Source organism: Thamnophis elegans, chromosome 15 (genome assembly GCF_009769535.1).
Source record: "Thamnophis elegans isolate rThaEle1 chromosome 15, rThaEle1.pri, whole genome shotgun sequence".
NCBI lineage: Eukaryota > Metazoa > Chordata > Lepidosauria > Squamata > Colubridae > Thamnophis > Thamnophis elegans.
Genome location: NC_045555.1, coordinates 31,368,291 through 31,389,282, shown reverse-complemented (window position 1 = coordinate 31,389,282; position 20,992 = coordinate 31,368,291).

Here is a 20,992-nt window from a genome sequence, read left to right as displayed (position 1 = left end):
GTTCAGGAAAAGAGAATTTTGTAAATGTTTATATTTGCTGCAAAGGAAATTAGAAGCTTCTTCTGTTTTTTTTCTTTTTCATTTCTTTCTTTCTACACTTTTGTTTAGCTCTGTCCATATGGTTTCTGCACTTTATTAGAAAATAGAATAATAGAACCGCTGCTCGAGCAGGAGACCCTATCCCATTTCAGACAAATGGTTGTCCAATCTCTTCTTAAAACCCTCCTGTGATGGAGTGCCCAAGACTTCTGGAAGCGAACTGTTCCACTGGTTGATTTCTCCTTAATTGCAGGTTGCTTCTCTCCTTGATTAGTTTCCATGCATGGCTTCTTGTCCTGCCTTCATATACTTTAGAAATAGTTTGATCTCCTCTTCTTTGTGGCAGCCCCTCAAATATTGGAAGACTGCCATCATGTTTCCCCTAGTCCTTCTTTTCATTTTTATATTTTTTATAAATAGTCCAACTATTAGCAATGCAACATTTTGGGGCACTCGTTGCATTCTTCCTCTGAAGCATGATGATCTTACTGTTTCAGAGAGATTTGGCAGTTTACTAAATTTTCTCGTTTAAGAGTTTGTTTATAGTCTTCTGACTATGGTCTAAAAGAGAAAATTTTTTGCATGTGTAACATCTCAGGCTGTGCAAAAGCTTTGATTCAAAGATTTGTTTTAAGAACAGCTGAATAACTGTTCAAGGTGTATCTTCAAGCTAATTCAATGACTCTGATCAAATCAGATACATTTGAACCAGTATGATAATTAGATGATTTATCTAATTCACTTTTGATTTCACTGAATCATCTGTCTGAATTGAACTCATCCTGAAGTTCAAACTGACAATTCAATTTAAATTAAATTGACTTTTTCATTTGAATTATTGATTCATCAATTAGATGATTTGAATAAGCTCTTGAATAATTAGTGCACTCAAAAAGGTTTGAATACAAAAGGAATAAGCATTCTGAGACACTTTTCATATCAAATGACATTTTCTAATTACTATGTTTTCTTCATAACAAAAGCAGCATATTTTTCTTTTCTTCATAAGAAAAAAATAGATATAGGGAAGAGTAGTTGCACTGATTCATATCCTGCTTTGTTGAAAATCTATTATAAACAAATTAGAAGAAATATTAAAAAGCCACATTAGAAAATAGGGTTTTTAAAGCCCTAAATGTTATTATAATTATCTATTCCAATGAAAAGATGATGTACTTCAATTTAATATTGGACTCCCCAGGAACGATGAAAAAAAGGAAGAAAAAGACAAAAATGTGGTGTAAAATTCAGCTTTCACACTCTAAGCCTAGCGTTTCAAGAAGCAATGCCATTTAAAAAGCAAACCAAAAATATTTTAAAAGGGAGGAAGGAAAGGGGCAAAATAACAGAATAATAGAATAAGAGAGTTGGAAGACACCTTGGAGGTCTTCTAGTCAGGAAGCCCTAGATCAATTCAGACAAGTGGCTGTCCAGTCTCTTTTTAAGAAGCTCCACGGATGGAACTCCCACAACTTCGGGAGGAAATGCGTGTTCCACTGATTAATTGTTCTCACTGTCAGGAAATTTCTCTTTAATTCCAGGTTACTTCTTTTCTTGATTAGTTTCCAACCATTGCTTCTTGTTCTGCCTTCACACACACACCTTCCTTGTGTCAGCAAATAAATGTATTACATGAAATATAAAAACAATAGTGCCCAATAATAAAATCAGTATATGGGGTTGCTGTAAGTGGTATGAATTGTTTTGGAATTGCTCATCAGCAAGGGAGAGGGAGAAAGGGAGAAATGGAAAGAGATGAGCTAGAGCATGAAATGAGATTAGATAGAAAGGATGGCTATTTATTTGACTCAGAAGAATCCAATGGTGGTCTTCTACTATGCTTTATACCCTCGTTACAGCTGTGGTGTAACAGCTGCTCCCAAAAAGTAAGACACAGAAGTCATGCAGTCACCTGAAGCGAAGCCAAACAAGACATAAAAATGCATGCACCAAGCACCGGGCGAGATCAAAGTTGTATAAATAATGAATAAATCAATCAGTGAAGGTTAAGGCACCCTTCCAGTAAGCCAAGAGAGTTTGGGTGATCTTTTCTCTTTGGGTTTGCTGGGATGGTGACACCTGGCATTTATGATGATGGATAAGCCTGGTCAGGCAGTAATCACCCATGTAAATTCCTCTGACATCAGTTGAGGTGGAAATGCATAGCAAGTTCCAATCAGACACAAATCAGGTGCCAGCAGAGTGTATTTATCAATACGGGAGCATTAAGAAGATAAGCTGTAAGAATCCCACACGTGGCTCTTTTCCTCTGACAAGCTGCACCAGAAAGAGGAGTTGGGACTGTTGCATTGTCAAGTGGCTACTTAGAACAGCCTAGAAAAAAGTATTTTGTCCAATGCTGTAGTTAATATTGCTTCTGGGTTTCTGACTAAAATAAATTTCTCCCCAAGGATTGAGGAAGAATAACATTTGGTAAAATATTTCGTAGGTGTGGGTTGTTTCAATCTATATGTAGTTACAGGACTGGTAGCACATCGTAGCCCAGTTCACACAGCATGCTTAACTAGGTTAGGGGGGGGCATCATGTGTTGCAAAATCATCAAGAAGAGTTCATTAACCCAGTCAACAACTTTCAGCTTTCATGTTATATTCAACATGAAAGAAATCATGTCATGCATGAAAAATCCTGCCAACCACTTGGTCATCTGACAATAGGAATGCCTAATATCTGTCAGTTAGCCTATTTTGTATATTTTCTTGAAAAAACAACTGACGACAAAGAGCAGTTGAAACCATAATCCTCCCCAATATAGAACTTACTCTGAAGATCAAACAGGCCAGAGAATGCCTCTAAAACTTCAATTGTTTGATTTCATCACCAAGGAAATCCAAAATCCTGCCTCACGGAGAAGGATCTAAGAGCTAGTGATGAAATGCCAAGGTTCTCCTGCAAGAATTCATGGGATAATCATATTGGGAGAAGAAATTGGGTGGATGCTTAGCACCTTGTGGACTGCTCCAGGCCTCATCTGTCTCTCCTCTTCTACGTGAGGCCTCTGTGTGAGGTGATCTGATGATTCCGGGTGAAGCATCATCAACATGTTGGTGATATCCAGATTTATATCTCCACTCTCCACTGCCTTGGCATGTTGCTTCAAATGAAGATTAAAAAGATGGTTAAACTTGGTAAAAAGGAAGAAGAGGCAAACAGGATGCAAATGTGGTAGAAATTCAACAGTTAATAATTTGACAAAGTGAAGGACTTAGACAACATTGACAGCCCTCTTACATGAGCTTTGGCAGGAGTAGGATGGGGCAGTTGAACCATCCTTGCTCTTCTTGACATCTCAGTGGCCTTTGATACTATTGATCATGGTATCCTTCTGGACCGGCTTTGAGCATTCGAGGTGGGACGCACTGTGTTGCAGGGTGGCTCCACTTGATATTGATAGAGGAAAGAGATTCAGCCTTCACCCCTAGGGCTTTGTGAAATTCCCTAGGGCTCAGCTCTCTAGCTCCTATTCTCCTCATTAACATCTACATGAGGCTGCTATGGGAAGTGATTCAACGGGCTGAAGTATCCTCAGTATGCTTATGCTTATACCCAGCTGTCTATCTCCATCCCGGGTTGCCTGAGCAATGCTATGGAGATCCCGTCTCAGTGCCTGGAGGCTGTTTTTGGGTGGGATGCAATTGGCTTCAACTCAACCCAAGTAAGACAGAGTGGCTTCAGATATTTGTACCTTCCACTAACAAGGTTTTTCCACCACTTGTCCTGGATCGAGTGCCCCAGACAGATCTGAGATGGTCTTGGTGATTCCTTGATTGGGCTGTTGCGAGTCTCAGACAAACAATCTAACAGTAAACAACACTGTGAACCTGACTATGGCAAGGTGTTCTATTTAAAGCTACTCTTGAAGATATCCAGAAGCTTCAATGGCTGAAAATGTGGACAGGCTGCTAATCATTGTAGAATATTTGGGGTGCAGAACACCTGTGTTGAGAGACTTCATCTGTAAGATGCTCATTTCCTGAAGCTGCTGGTTCTGAGGTCCTAAATAGATTAGAAGAAAGGAAAGTAAAGGATTACCTATTTTGGTACCAAAATATCCAGGTCTTATATCAGCAAGAAATGGACTCGTGAAAATGGTTTCGTTTTCCAACATTTGTTATCAGACACATGAGGACTTCCGTGTTTTTCCCAAAGTGTGAGATGTGGTTCCATAACATTTTTTTCTGGTTTTAGACAGAGCGTTAATGGCTTCCTCTTCAGCTACTTCTTTTCTGTCTGAATTAATAGTGATCCAGGCTATTTTTAGTTTAGTTTTATTTTCTTCTTTTGGTAAGCCTCTTTCATGCCCTCTGGGAAGAAGGTGGATGGAAATCATGCATATGTTTGAATAAATAATGCAAAATATCTTTGCAGCAATAACAGCAGTATTTCCCTTCCACCCAATGTGACATAAAGTAGAAATTTGCAAATAGCTTTCAAAAGACTTTTGAGAGAAAAATCTGAGCACTTGGAAGATATTCACGCTTCTTACCACAAGAAAAATATTATGGGTGCTTTGGAAATCCAGAAGTAGCGTTTCCATCACATTGGCATCAAGTGTTCAGATGGAGGCTGGACTTTCACCCAGTCAGGGAATCAGAGTATTGCACCTACCAGTGAAATATACTGAATATTTCAGATAAATAAAATGAAACTGAGTTTATAGCAAGTGTTTCCCAACCTTGGCAACTTTAAAATGTTTGGACTTCCATTCTCAGAATCCTTGCTGTCTGGGCTACTCTAAGACTTTAAGTCCATACAACTTTGAAGTTGCCAGTGTTGAAAAATGTGGTTCTGTTAATGTCAAATCCCAGAGAACTGGGAAAGAATTACACTATCCCTTACAATCGCTTGTTTATGTTTCATATCCCTTTCAGCTTCCCCGCATCTCTCATAAATTATTTCTGCATGAGAATAGAATTTTGTTTAGTTGTCAAACACAGATACAGAAACCACTCACACCTCTAGTTTGAGAGGTGTAATCGACCAATAAATTGTTTTGCTTTGCAATCTAAAAACTCTATTGATAGATAGATAGATAGATAGATAGATAGATAGATAGATAGATAGATAGATAGATAGATAGGGTTTTCATTCTAACTGCTTTCCATCAGAGATGGCAACAGTTTTCAAAAACCCCATGCATGCATACATGCATGCATACACTCCCAACCACCCACAGAAACACACAATCATATATACATCTCTCCAAGCACCTAGCTGAAACTGATACGTGCCAATAAAAGATAAGTAGAAGAGGTTTATCCTACTGGATGGCTGTCAGATCCCTAAAAGTGATACTGCCATTCAATTGGAAGGAGGGGAGTCTGGGAGTTAAATCATTAGCTACATCTGTAACAACTGAGTTTTGCAACTTTACAACTGGTTTCCTGTCACCAGAAGACTGAAGGTCCCAACATCTCTGGAGGGATATTTATGATAGCCATGAGGGATATCTTACTTTAATGTCTAACTAGAGATAGTCATGGGAGCATGTGTTTTATTGACTCCCAGGGCAGAAGAGTTAAGAAAGCATCTTCACACTTGTGCATTGGTCAGAATCTGCATTTGGACAAAGGGGAGGGGTCATTATCAGCTTAATCCCATTTGCATGGCCTAAAGGTTTTCAGATGCTGCTTTGCCTCTAATGGTTTCCATCCTGCATGATTAAATGATCCTTTTGAAATAATCCATTTTAAGAGTCTTTATTTTCTCAAGTTAGGAGAGGAGTCATTACAATGGCAATGAGGAATTATATCAGCACCTGATTGGATCATATTTCTTCAACCAACTTTGTCAGCCAGGCAAAACCCATGAGCAAATCTACATGGGGTGATTTTCAGGTTCCAGAGCAGAGGAGGAAGGGCTGAGTCACTGAATCCCAATATGTTGACTCACAAGACAACCACAGCATAACAACTGGTGGGCTGTGATTAAGCTGCCTTCTTCTGCCGATAAATTCTATAACACATTTTTCTAATTTAGTTTCTGTGTTAAGTTGGTTTTTGTCTCCCTTTTAATGCCACACTTAACATTAGTTGGGATGTTTGTGAGGGACATTCTTAACCGAAACATGCTGAGATTTAAACATAGCATATGAATTGAATTATGAGACATTTTGCAAGCAAAGTCATGCATGAAACCCAGTGTAACGCTTATTTATACAGGGATATTTTTCTTATCAGTGCTACCATTCTATGTACTGGGACTGTAGTTCTCACCTGCTTAGATCCCACTTGTACTTCTGGCCCTTGTGCTCAGGCAGTGTGACATGTGAGAAAGAGCGACATCATTTAAATGGAAACTTTTGTGGCTGAAAAGAGCCTCCCTTTAAATATCTACTGATGTTAAGCTAGCAAATCTAAATGTTGACATAAAAACCAGCTGAATGGAGTTAGTTCGCTATTGAATATGAACACCACAGAGGACCCAACCTTATTTATTTTATTGCTTTTTAATTAATAAACCAAAGAGCAAAAAAACAAAAACAGCAAAACCCAAGAATAATAGTGATAGCGGTGGCGATACATACTGTACATTGTTAAAGAAAGGAAAAAAGAACGTGTATAAACATGCTATAATGAAAAAGACAAAAAAAGCATATATCATTATAACAATAAGCATTTACCATTCTCTATAAACTTGTCTAATGCAATATGACAGTGAAAGGAAGAAAAAAAATTATCAAAAATATTATTCAAGACTTACATATTTATGATACATTTATTCAGATACCTTTTTAAAACCCTATAAATGACTCCCATATTGCATTACACCTATTCATACAAAGTCTATGTCTATAAAGCATTACATGCTGTGCCTCTTTAATACACACACCCACACACACAAACACCCACCCACTCACCCACCCACACACACACACACACACTTTCAAAGGGGCAGGACTTGAATTGGAATGTCCCATCTACCATCTTGTCACTGTTGATGTTCCTCTCATGGAGAAATTTCCCATGAAGTCTCCCAAAGAGAGATTGTGAAAGTTTGGGAAGCCAGGAAGACTTCAGAGCACTCGCACAGTAAAAAGCATTTTCCTGTCGGGCACTTATTGCAATTGTGAACAACTAAATGGGAAAAAAATGAAAAACTGAAGGAGAGGGATTGGCAGAGCTGGGGGAGGAGTTAAATGAGATAGTAATCCAGAATCATTATGTAGTCACAAGAGAACTTACTCCAACTTCCCTTGAATGCTATTGCCCCTTATCTAGTGTTATATATTAGTCTGAATAGATTCCTGTGCATTTGGCTTCAGCAATAAATTGGTATTTTGGGACTTCTGTGTGTGGACTTGGTTTTCCGTGCCTCACAAAAACCATGCAAATACGAGTGAGCATCTTTTCTTTCCATGCAGCATAGCCAGCTGCTTATTGGAATTCTAGAAACACAATGCAAAGGCAAAAGTTTTGTTTTTCAGCAACTAGTATTGATTCCGAGTTGTGTGTCCTTTGACTGTGGGATATTGACTTAGTCATCAGGGTCAATTGCTGGTGAAGTGCCTATCCTTCATGTCAGCATTACCTCTTTTTTTTAAAGATAAACAAAAGACAAACAAAACATATGAAACATACAACCTTCATCTGTTTCATATAGTATGTCGTTTGGTTACAGGTTTTTGTGCATCTCCATTCTCCACTTACAATTGTATATCAAATCACAAATTATTCATTGAATAATCATAAATGCATTATTATCATTGTATAGTCATTGTTCCACTATGATTGTTATTCCTTCATTTTACCCAAAATATTCTAGGTATTGGGTTTGTATATATAGCATCATTATACATCAATTGTTCCACTCTCCAAATTGTTATTCCATCATTTAAAACAAAATTTCTAGATATTAAGATCATACGTACAACCTCATTCCATTGCCTCATATTATACTATTTAACAATACTAAACTTTTGTGGTATCTCATATATCATTCTATTGTTCTTAAATATATAAAGAGGCCCTCCAACCTTTTCCATTACCATAGTGCAAATGCTTGTAATTTATATTCTTCCTTTTTAATTTTCATTCCTTTTATTTCCTTTTCTTCTCTAATATTTCTATTTAAAACTTCTAATGTTAAGACAAAAAGTAGAGGTGATAATGGGCAACCTTGTCTTGTCCCTTTCTTTATTTCAATAGAATCTATCAACTCTTCATTTATCATTATCTTTGCTGATTGCTTGTGATATATAGTTTGTATGGTTTGAGTAAATTTCTTACCAAAACCCATCTGTTCCAATTGTAATACTATAAAACACCAATTCACATTGTCAAATGCTTTCTGTGCATCTAAGAACATCAAAGCCATTTGCTTTTCATAATATTCCAGAGCATCTAAAATTGTTCTCATATTGTCTTTAATCTGTCTCTGGTAGAAATCCATTTTGATCAGAATGAATAAAACTGTTTAAGTATTTTTAAGTTGTTCTGCCAGTATTGAAGCAAACAATTTGTAATCTGCGTTTAGCAAAGAAATGGGTCTATAGTTCTTAATTTGTAATAGATCAGCCTCCTCTTTTGGTAAAAGTGTTATATATGCTTCTGACCAGGATTTAGGTATCCTCTTCGCTAACATCACCTCATTCATGGCCTCTAGCAGTGGAAGTGTCAAGGAATACTGCAGAGTCTTATATGATAGCCCATCTGGTCCAGGAGCCTTTCCATTCTTATGTTTTTTGAGTGCTTCCGTTAGCTCCATCATAGTTATTTTGCCTTCCAGCATTGTTGCAGTTTCTTCAGGAATCTGAGGTAAATTGACTTCCTGCAATATTGTCTTGCTCCTGCCTCTTCTATATTCTCTTGCTTATATAGTTTACCATAATACTCTTGTATAATTTTCTTCTCTTCATTTCCATAGCAAATTTGACCTTGGTCATCTATTAATTGTAATACCTTCTTAGATTTTCTCTCTTTTCTCAATTTATACGCCAACCATCTGCCTGGTTTGTTTGCATTTTCAAAATAGTTCTGTTTAGCACTCCTAATTTTTTGAGCTAGTTCCTCTTTTTCCATTAACCTCACTCTGTGCTTAATCATGTCCATTTTTGTTTAATGTCCTTTTTTTGTAGGGCTTTCTGTAGTTCTTTTTCAAGACCCTTATAGTCATTGTCAAGCTCTTTAAACATTTGTCTCTTTTTTATGTTTCTCTTTCTTATATACTGTATTATCAAACCTCTGGCGTAGGCCTTGTATCCCAGAGGTTCTGCAATGATGTATCTTCTTTTCTATTTATTTTAAAAAAGAAGGCCAGTTTCTTTTCCATTTTCTATGCAAATTCTTTTTCTTTTAATATAATGTTGTTTAACGTCCATCTAGATCTTTACCTTTGTCCTTTCCATTTAATTGTCAATGGATTTTGGTCTGCCCAAATACTTGTTTCAATCTCAATTTCCTGTATGTCACAAGCCAATTCTGTCATGACCCATATCATATCAATTCTAGAGCAGGATAAATGTCTATTTGAATAAAAAGTACTATTGTTTTTTAGTGGGCTTTCTTTCTCTCCAAACATCTTTTAGATCTACTTCATCCATCATTTTTAAAAAGTGATTTACTGTTTAACTGTTGTTTTTTGTGTTTTGTAATCTTTATTCTGATCAACAATTCCATTGAAATCTCCCATCATCCAAATATTTGAATAGTCAAAATCAATTATTTTCCTGTGTAATTTTCTGTAAAAGTCATCTTGTTTATCATTGGGGACATAAATTGCTATTAAAAGCTTTTTCTTCTTGATGTCAATGATTTCCACCATTAAAATTCTTCCCTCATTGTCTGTATAAATTTGTTTTGCTGAAAACATATCTTTAATGTAGAGAATCACTCCTCTTTTTTACAGCTTGCCAATGAAGTAAATATTTCCCCCCATTTTGGCTGTACCAGTAGGTGCTCATATCACTTTTGAATGTGCACTTCTTGCAGGCAAATTGTATCCAATTATAATTTTTCTAGTTTATGAAATATTTTCTTTCTCTTATTTGGTGAGTTAAGTCCGTTTATATTAATTGTAATCATTTTTTTTTCTTCCATGACTATATTTTATATGTAGGATTTATTGCTCTAGTAGATCTTGGTTCTTGTAGTTCTCTAATGTCAACACCACCTACAGCTCCTTCTTGTATCACGATCCCACCTAAGGCTCCTTCTTCTTTTTCAGTCTCAACTGTGAGTGCCACTTGAAGTTCTGTGACTACTTCTTCTTTTCCAGCCTCCTCAGCCTTGTGTCTATTCTATATCTTTGTCCTTGCCATACAAACATAAGACTTCTGGTATTAGCCATCTGTAATTGTGGCCTTTTTTGAGTAGAATTTTAGTCAAGAATTGATATCCTCTTCTCATCTCTCTGACTTTTCTTGGAATTTGTTTCAAGACTACTATTTCTTTGTCTTTATACTACTCTGCTCTTACTTGCAGCTTCTGAATTCCCTGCATAATCATCTCTAATGTGATTCCCTTTTCCTTTTCCTGCTGCAACATTGTCTGTATTGATTTTTGTCTTCCTGCTGATGAGGAGGAGGGTGTAATTGTTGTAGAACCAGTGGTTATTACTTTTTTACTCATCTTCAAATTCTTCTGTGCTCTAATCCACTAGGTATGGGTATAAGTTGTCCAAAATGACCATAAAATGGTCAATAAATAAGTAAAAAAAGCACAGGAAAAAAAAGTAAAGAGGGGGGAGGAAAAAAAGAAAAGACATACTGTGAAGAACCTTATCCAATTTAATCCAATTTGAAAAGAAGGAAAAATACGAAGACAAAAAGGGAAAAATAAAAAAAAATAAAAATGATCCCCAAATTAAAAAAAATCACAATGTGAAAAAGCAAAAATTATATAGAAAAAATATTTAAATTCCCCATTTATCCAATTCAATGGAAAACAAAATAGCTGGTGTTCTTTACAAAGATGTAAAGAAATAGCAAGATAAAAAAAATAGCCAAAGCAAAGGGGAAGCACAATTTTCACAACAAGGAGAAATAGACACTGCCATCCCCCACAAAAAGGTACAAGTATACAAATGTATACAAAAGGTACAAATGTAAAGTATACATTTAAAAGTATTGTGTATAGAATATTTTTAATGTTTTTTTAATTTATTGTGTATAAAATATTTTAAATGGTTTTTTAATGTATTGTGTATAGAATATTTTTAAATGGTTTTTTAAATTTTTTTATTGTTGATAGAATATTTTTAAATGGTCTTTTTAAATGAATTGTGTATAGAATATTTTTAAATGTTTTTTTTTATTTATTGTTGATAGAATATGTTTTTTAATTGTTTTTAGAGAATGATTTTTTATTTGTTTCACAAAATGTTTATTACAAGAATGTTATTGCTTTTTGGAAATATTTTATTTGTGATGCAATATGTTGCTTTTAAGTGCAGAGGTTGGTACATGGTTTGGGAGATTTGTGTATAAAAAAATTTATATGCCTCAAAATAGCTGCTTTTCTATGGGCAGGCCAGGTTGGCGCAAGGCAGCTTTGCAAGATTTTGTGTGTTTCTGTGTGATACCTGGTTGTTGAGGTAATTGTGAGGTGGTTGCTTCTTGCAGTAATAACCAAGTGACTCCATGGCTGTTTTCATATGTTGAATTGTGTGCTGCTTTGTAAGTTCCTGCAGCTTGATGGGTTTTTATGGTTTCTGATTGCCCTGCTTTTTTGGGTTTTCCTGTTTTCCTGGGTTAATCTTGGTCCCAGGTCTTTTGTCTTTCCTATCCTGGGGGCTAGTTCTGCCAGGAAACAGGAAAAGGGGAGCCAAGTGAGTTCTTTGCCTTAATGGGTATATTTAAAATTTACCTTTCAGCTGGTGTTTTGTCTGGTGGTTTCTGGTTCTGTGAGCTTCCTGGCACAGTCCTTTATAACTTCCCACAATGCCTTGATGGTTTTTATTCCAGTGGCTTTGTCTTTTATGTCCTTAGGGTTAGGGAAAAACTGGTTTCATCTACAGTCTTTTTGGGGGAAACTGTTATTCCTTTGGTGTTTTCCTGGCACTGTCATAGTTTGGGTGTGTGTCTGTAATGTCCCGCAGTTATCTACACATTAACAATGGTCAAGTACTAATAATTTTTCCTTATACATTTTAGTGATCTTTCCTTACATAATTGGCATTTTCTTTCATACTTTTAGATTTCTAATTTCTGTTCCTGTTAGTTAGCCATTGATAAAACAAAGCCACATGATAATAATATTCAAAGCCGCCTTGATTTTAATTGTCAACTTATTCATTCCTGCACATTCTAATATTTATTCATTTTCATTTCTTTGTTTTTCCACACAATTCCAGCAGCTGCTAACATGTGTAAAATTAAATATGTATTGTATTTCCTTTGAAATACCCTTTGTTTTGTGTACTTATTTTAATCTTATTTAAGTAGTAAGTACACAAAATAATACATTTCATTTTTTATATCTTCTTCTTGTAGATCATTAATTGGGGCAAAGAATTCAGTGACATTGTCTTGGCCACTCCCACCTGGTCACATGAATGCCAAGCCACTCCCACCCAGTCGCATGACTGCCAAGCCACTCCCACCTGGTCACATGACTGCTAAGCCACTCTCACCCAATCACATGACTGCCAAGCCACTCCCACTCAGTCACATGGCTGGCAAGCCACACCTACCCGGTCACATGGCCAGCAAACCACTTCCACAAAGCAGGTCACACCTACAGAAGTGGTTCTAAAAAATTTTGAAACCCACCACTGGTGCGTAGGCATGCACACATGCACATACATAATTTTTTAAAAAATAAAAGTTGCCTTCAAAATAAAAGCAATCTTCAGGAGCCAGACAGAGATAGCCAAAGGGTCAGACATGATCCAAGTAGCTGTAACTGTGAACATCTGTTGAAGAAATGAAGTATGTGCATATGGCTGTGTATTTCTGTGCTTCTTGGAAGAATCACAAAAAGAGAGTGCAAAAGACAACGTCTTGGATCTATATTGGTCAAAAGTGAAATTCCCACCTTCACCTTTAATGCCAACAAAAACCTAAGGAGAATCAGGCTTGGTTCCTACTTGAATGGGAAACCAGACTTTTGAAGAGGGCATCCCAGCAAGTCCAAATTTGGTACACAAAGAAATTCTGCATGGAGAAAGGTTTCTGCCATGAATTTCACAAAGCATTCCCAGTGATTCTGTGTAAATACTGCAGTCTCCTCCTTAAAGCCCTTTTGTTCAACCTTGCAAGTTTTTAACTTTTTTAAAACGAAAATTAAACCATTTTTTATTTAATTAGTTTAGGTTACTCTTCTTTTAGACTTTTTGATCCTGATTGAAGAAGAATCACAGGAGCCAAGGATACTGAGTCCTATATGTTTTCATGGCACTGAAAGATGTTAGAAGTGATCATATTCTCCCCCTCCCCCTCCTCCTTTTCCCTTTTCCCCTCAGTTTTTCTCACAAGAGGGTTCAGTTCTGGTACACCTGCTGTTGCCATAGTAACCTGGAGTTCCTCATCAGATGGGATGGCTGCTTCTCACTCCTTCCTGTGATCCTCTCCCTCAATTTCAAAACCTAAGGACAGATTCAAAAAGCAACTAACACTTGGAGCCCTGGAAACAAACAAGACAAACATACAACATTGGGAGAACTGTAGATCTTGAATCCTGCTGAGAAATAACTGGGTCCCAGAAGCCTCTGAGCTTTCAGTGGCTCAAGTGGGCTTTACCTCCAGAGCTTTTCCAATCACAAGGCCACAAAGGTCTCTGATGCTGAAGGAGAACAAATGCCCTTTGGTTCCCCTTTATTTACTGAATGAATGTTGCTGCATCCCTGAGACTAAGTCTTCATTTAACATAGCTTAAATAAATTTGTCTCTTTCTTTCTTTTCAAAATAAACATACTTAGGAAAAAGGAGAGGTACACAGAAAGGAAAATTTATGTAACCACTACCACAAGACCAGTTTAATAACATGTCAAAGATCAAGTGTTTTATTAAAAGCAAATGTATAAGGGACAGATAACTCTTAATTTCAGATATGGCACATGAATACCCCCTAGTATGTCTTGTAAAATTGACTCCATGTTGAGAAACCTAATGCATCATATTCAGCTTCTCATTCCCCCTCTCCTCTTCCTCCTGATGAAAGAAATGTCCTTCTGGGTTCAGCTCCAAGTGGTGAAAAAGACACTGGAGACATGGATGCTGCTTAGAAAGATGGTTTATTGTTGGACAGGGCCACGTGGCTTGAGCCCTGAACAGAAAAGGTGATCACATGCTTCGATGTTGGTGGAGAAGAAGAGAAGGGCCGAGGGAGGGGCTTGCTAGGCTTTTTATAACCTGTTCAGTCCCACCTCTCTGTTTCCTGTTCCTGTGTAAAAAATGTATTCTGATTGGTTGTCAAATTCCCATGGGGCCATGCAGGGGCTACTCTCTAGGCTGTGTTTTGAATCCAGATTTGGTTGAGTTCTCAGATGCCATGTGGTCAGTTGGGTAAAGTTGCTTAATCCCTTCCCCCTGGAGCTGCAGTGGAGAAGTCTTTATTATGTAAAAGTGGACTAGCTTGGCCTTCTTAATGGCCCATTAACAGTAGGGATGGGCAGGAAGCTACAGGCAACTATTCTGTCTTTTAAAACATGTTTTTTTCTTTTCATATCCAGAGAAATATTCTGCTTTTTCAATATTTCCTAGGATATTTCATTTTTCTGGGAGAGGGCTGGATGATAACTTCCCACACTCCTCCTCCTCCTCCTCCTCCTCCACCTTCCATCCTCCATCCTCCATCCTCCATGTTATGAAGTTATAGCCACCCAAAGTCACATATTTTAAATGGAAGGCTATATATGTAAAAATGAATGAACACTTCATTCATTCATTCATTCATTCATTCATTCATTCATTCATTCATTCATTCATTCAATCAATCAATCAATCATTCAATCAATCAATCAATCAATCAATCAATTCTCCCACTGAATCCTATTTGAACAATAAAATGATCAAGGGGGAGGAGAATGAGGAGGAGGAGGATGGCTATCAAAGATGATTTGGGTAGATGAACCTATATTCGTCTTCTTCTTTCAACAATGAACCCAAATTTATGCCACTCACCCTAAAATAATAGATTTGCCTCCTTTATTTTCCTCCAGGTAATCTTCAGAAATCATTTGCTTTTAGTGTGCTCTCAGTTTAGTTGTTGATTCATTGTTGAATAATTGGGATTGGTAATCTGATTTTTAATTTATGGTATCCTGCTTTTTATCATCTTGATACAGAACTTTCTAAAAAGGTTTTTTTTTTAAAAAAAAATAATCAGCTGAAAGTTTTATTCCATACGATTAAGTGCTTAGAAACTAAATGGATATTGTTTCATTCCCGAGAAGCCAGGTAAAAATAACTTTTCAAAATTCCAGGACATTTTTTTTTATTAAAAAGCTTGTTCAATAACAACAAAAAAACATCAGGACTTAAAAAAAGAATCAACTTTACTCATCTTATTCAATTTCATGCTCTGTAGCTTGTTTTACATTAACAACTCATTTCAATCGACACATGAATTATACTTTTAAATCTCTGCCCTTTTGTGCTGTTTTCTTTCATGATTTCCAGGTCTTTTTCCTTTATCTTTCTGCACCAAAGATAACATAATAGCAATAGTGTTACATATTAGTTCTAACTACAGTGGCTTCCACCAAGGTCCTCTGTTCTGGCGGGAACAGAGTTTAATCCCATTGGTTGAAGGGTTTGACAGCTCCCTATAAAATGGCTGCTATCAGACTCAACCTTCGCTGGATTGTGCTCACTTGTTGTACTCAATAAAAAGCTGTTGTTACCATTAAGCCTGTGTGTGCCTATCCATTACCCAATTTAACACTGGTGACAAGGGTGGGATTGGAAGGCAACTAAGTGAACCAAAAAGAGCATAGCAATCCAGCAAGTACATCCAGCATAGCTTCGAGCAGCTGTTTTTGAGTAGCAAACTCAAATCGCCCTCTGTACACAAAATGGCTATGCATGCCCCACCGACTCTGTATGACCCAGTCACTGAACACTGGGCATCGTACATGCTATGATTTGACTGCTTCCTTGAGGCAAATGACCTCATGGGCCTTCCTGAAGGCCGCAAGAAGTTCTTCGGATACTGTAGCTGGGAAGCATTCGAGATGGCAAAAAATCTTTCTGAGCCGACACTGCTTCAAGCAGTCATCTGGTCTGGGTTGCAGCAAATGCTAAGGACCCACTATGCGCCCAAGCCATCCAAGCACGTTTGCCGGCATGAGTTTAAGAGAGTGAGTCAATTAATGAGTACATTGAAGTGCTTCGCAAGGCCGCAGTGTACTGCGAATTCCGAGACCTGGACGAGCTGATTCTGGGCCGCATAATTTGCGGTGTGCTGGACATTACGCTGCAGAGGAGGTTACTTGCTAAATCTAATCTCACTCTGCAGATCACCTTGGATAAGGCCAGGGCGTCCAAATCAATTGGCAATTGCCTGTAGATGGCGCTACAGTGGAGGCCCAAACCATTGTGATGCGCAGGGGTGCATTCAAATGTCACCGCCTGCAATTTGGTGTTAGTATCGCCCCTGGACTGTTCCAAAGCATCATGGAACAGCTTTTGCAGGGGGCTCCAGGAGTCGCCCCCTATTTTGACAACATCTTGGTATTGGCTGCGAACAAGGTGCAACTTTTAAAATGTGTATGAACAGTTTTGGCTCGAATTAGACAAAGGCCTCCATCTCAAAAAAGCAAAATGCCAAATTAATGTGCCAAGAGTTGAATTCCTGGGATACCTAATCGATTGGGATTCACCCGACTACACAAAAAATTAAAGCTATTCAGGATGCCCCCACACCTTGCAATCAAACCAAGCTGCAGGTTTTCCTCGGGCTCCTTAACTTCTACAGTATCTTTCTCAAACAGTAAGCCACTGTTGCTGAGCCCTTACACTGTCTCCTGGCTAAGAACACGAAGTGGTCCTGGGGCACAGCTGAGGCTGCCACATTTGTCGTGTTAAATGACTCCTTTCAGCGGACTCCTTTCTAGTCCAATACAGCCAGACCCTGCCATTGGTACTGACCTGCGACGCTTCCCCTTTCGGCATCAGGGCGTCAGCCACCGCATGCCCAACAGAACCAAAGCCCCTATTGCATTTTACTCCAGGACCTTGTCCGCCGCTGAGCGGCACTACAGCCAGTTGGACTGTGATCCTTTGGCTGCAGTGGCCAGAGTAAAGAGGTTCCACGAGTATCTATATGGCCGGGACTTCAAACTGGTTACGGACCACAAGCCATTTTTGGGCTTACTGGCTGGGGACTGACCTACCTCCATGGATGACCAGGTGGACCATCTTCCTAGCTACCTAATCCTACCACCTCATCCACCGACCAGGCTCCACTTTGGGACGCGCTGATGCATTGAGCCACTGCCCACTGCCTGAACTTCTCACTGACCCTACCCTTGAGACACCAGTCCTCCTCATTGACTGCCTTGAGACTGGGCCTGTCTCGTCCAGTGGCATTGCCCGTCACTCTGCCAAGAACTCCACCATAAAGCAAATTTTGAACTGGGTGTGCAGGGGGTGGCCCAAGGGACCTATTGGGGTTGATTTTAAAATGTATTTTGCCAAATGTGATGAGCTATTGGTTGTTAATGGCTGTTTACTGTGGGGGAGATCGGGTAGTTGTTCCACCCAAACTGTGCATCACAGTATTAGAGGCTTTACACGTAGGGCATCCTGGAATTGTCAGGATGAAGTCTTTGGCTAGGAGTTACATGTGGTGGCCTAACATGGACAGAGATATCAAAGAGTGGGTGACTACCTGCACATTGTGCCAGGAGCCCAGACCTGCTCCCCCAGAGGCGCTCGCTAAGGACTGGGAGAGACCTCAAGCATCATGGTCTAGGGTGCACATTGACTTTGCTGGCCCAGTTCATGGCCAGACATTTCTCATAGTTGTGGATGCCTGTTCAAAATGATTAGAGGTAGACCTGCTGACTTCCACTATGACAGAAGTGGCCATCAAGATGCTACAGAGACTTTTCTCCACACACAGCCTGCCCGATGTCTTGGTCTCGGACAATGGGCCCCAATTCATAGCCATGCAATTTGAGACTTTCTTAGCAACTCAGGGAATCAGGCATGCCCTGGTTGCGCCATTCCATCTGGCCTCCAATGGTCAGGCAGAGAGAATGGTGAGATCTGCAAAAGGACCCCTCTCTAGGATGGGCCTGGGAGATTGGCAAACATGGGTTGATCACTATTTGCTAATTCAGTACATCACACCCAGTGTCACTATAGGGAGAAGCCCCTCCAAGCTTCTCATGGGTTGCTGGCTAAGGTCCCACTTAGACTGGCTACACCCCAATTATTCTGCCTCATCGCCCTCAGACTCCACAAGCAAGATTCAGACATTTAGCATAGGGGATTCAGTATATGCCCACAACTATGCCAGGGGAACTCTGTGGATTCCTGCCACAGTGATAGGCATCACCGGCCCTCGCTCTTACATCTTAGAGCTCGAGGATGGTAGGAATTGGAGAAGGCATATTGACCAACTCCGTGGCCGCCTCTCCAACTCCACGCTTAGACAACCAGAGGTAACTCCTGCATGAGTTAGCCAAAGCCCTACCCAAACGGAGCAAACACTCACTCCTTCCATGGCCAGCTCAAGCCTGAGGGTACCGGGGGACTTATCTGGTTAGGTTGCAGGCCTGCAGTGAGCTCCAAGCGAACCGGCTCTAGAAGCTCCAGCCATGGCCTGTGAAGGGTTCCAGTAGTTTCCACCAAGCGGAGCCGTGGAGCAAACAGGTCCATCTGACCTGTCTAAGGAAACCCCTCCTACTGAACTGTACAGGTCAGGCTGAGCCCATCTACCTGCATGTCTATGTTACAAGTAGGATTGTTCCAACCAAGAGGGGAGGAGTGTTAGATATTAATTCTAACTACAGTGGTTTCCACCAAGGTCCTCTGCTCTGGCGGGAATAGAGGTTTAATCCTATTGGTTGAAGGGTCTGACAGCTCCCTATAAAAAGGCTACTGTCAGACTCAACCTTCGCTGGATTGTTCTCACTTGTTGTACTCAATAAAGAGTTGTTGTTACCGTTAAGCCTGTGTGTGCCTATCCATTACCCAATCTAACAAATAGCAATAGCCCTTAGACTTATATACTGCTTCACAGTGCTTTTACAGCCCTTTGTAAGCGATTTTACAGATTCAGCCTCTTGCTCCCCCAACAATCTGGTTCCTCGTTTTACCCACATCAGAAGGATGGAAAGCTGAGTCAACCTTGAGACTGGTGAGATTCGAACTACCAAATTGCAGGTGGCTGGCAGTCAGCAGAAGTCTAACCACTCTAACCATTGCACCACCACGCAATCACATCAAAAGCAGCGAGGAACAGGTCACGTCCTGTCCTTCTCTTCTTTCTATACCTCCAATTTGTTTCCCACAAAGTGTTGCTGGAGGATGAACATTGCCTTTAAAATTGCTTCCCTGTAGTTATTAAAATTAAAGCAGCTATCCCAGTTAGGGAGCATACATATCATAACAGGTTAGAAATGAAATTGAAGAGTGAGAGATAGCTTTGTAGAACTTTTTTTTAAATATTCAGTTCCTTTTTTGAAGGCTTTCAATTTGTTTTCCCAGTGATCAAAGGTGTGGGTCATATTTTCAACATACCTTGATTTTTTTTTTTACAAAAGATTAATAGATTAGTTCTCCTCTGGCCTATAAACTCATTTTAATTTGTATCTTCTAATATTAGTTTGTATTCGTACTTTCTAACATTGGTTGTAAGCCCCCCCCCCCGAATCTCCTGACAGTGAGATGGGCAGCATATAGATAGTTCTCGACTTGCAACAGTTCATTTAGTGACCATTCAAAGTTACAACATGACTATTTTTCACACTTACAACCGTTGCAGCATCCCCACAATCACATGATCAAAACTCAGATGTTTGGCAATTGACTCATGCTTATGATGGTCACACTGTCCTGGAGTTACACCGGAGGTGATATTCAGCCAGTTCTGACCAGTTCTGGTGAGCCAGTAGCGGAAATTTTGATTAGTTTGGAGAACCGGCAAATACCACCTCTGGCTGGCCCTCACCCCAAGCCACCTCCCAGCTGATTAGTTAGAAGGGAAAAAAAATCAGGGCTCACTTTTCAGCCTGGAGATTGGGGAAGAAGAAGAAAAAAACAAGACACTGTCTCTTTAAAGGAGGCTTTTAATTGCTGCTGGAAGGAGGTTTTTAATTGCAGAAGCGAATTCTTTCTGGGTCAGCTGAACAGCAAAGTGCATAAAAGGAGGGATTCTAATATGGTTCTGTGTTTTTGAAGTTTTGGGGTTTGTGCTTCTAAGAGGATTTGGGCGACTCCCATTGTGAAATATCCTGTCTTGAATGGATTTTCTACCGATCTGCTTGCCTGCTTGTAAATGGAGTTGAAGGTCCACTTTCCATAGGCTCACTGTCTCCAAGCACAAGGAGCCATTTCCTTGTTACGACCGGAATGTGGAATGAGCTTCACGCAGGTTTCTTTCTTAGCAGCTTGAGTTTCCCTGGCTTTTGTGGGAGCCTTTTCTTAGGACTAATGTTTTATTTGGGGAAATGAAGAAGGGGAGTGTCGATTTCTTCCCACCACAGGTTAGTGGGGTTTGGAGGGAATGGGGATTTTGCAGTATCTTTCCCCTGCCATGCCCACCAAGCCACAACCACCAAGCCACACCCACAGAACTGGTAGTAAAAAAAATTGAATCCCACCACTGAGTTACGCAATCCCCCTTTTCAACCTTCTGAACAAGCAAAGTCAATGGGGAAGCCAGATTCACTTAACAACCATGTTACTAAGGTAATGATTGCAGCGATTCGCTTAACACTGTGGCAAGAAAGTTGTAAAATGGGGCAAAATTCACTTAACAAATATCTGTCAGCAACAAAATGTTTAGGCTCAATTGTGGTTATAGGTCATGGACTACCTGTATA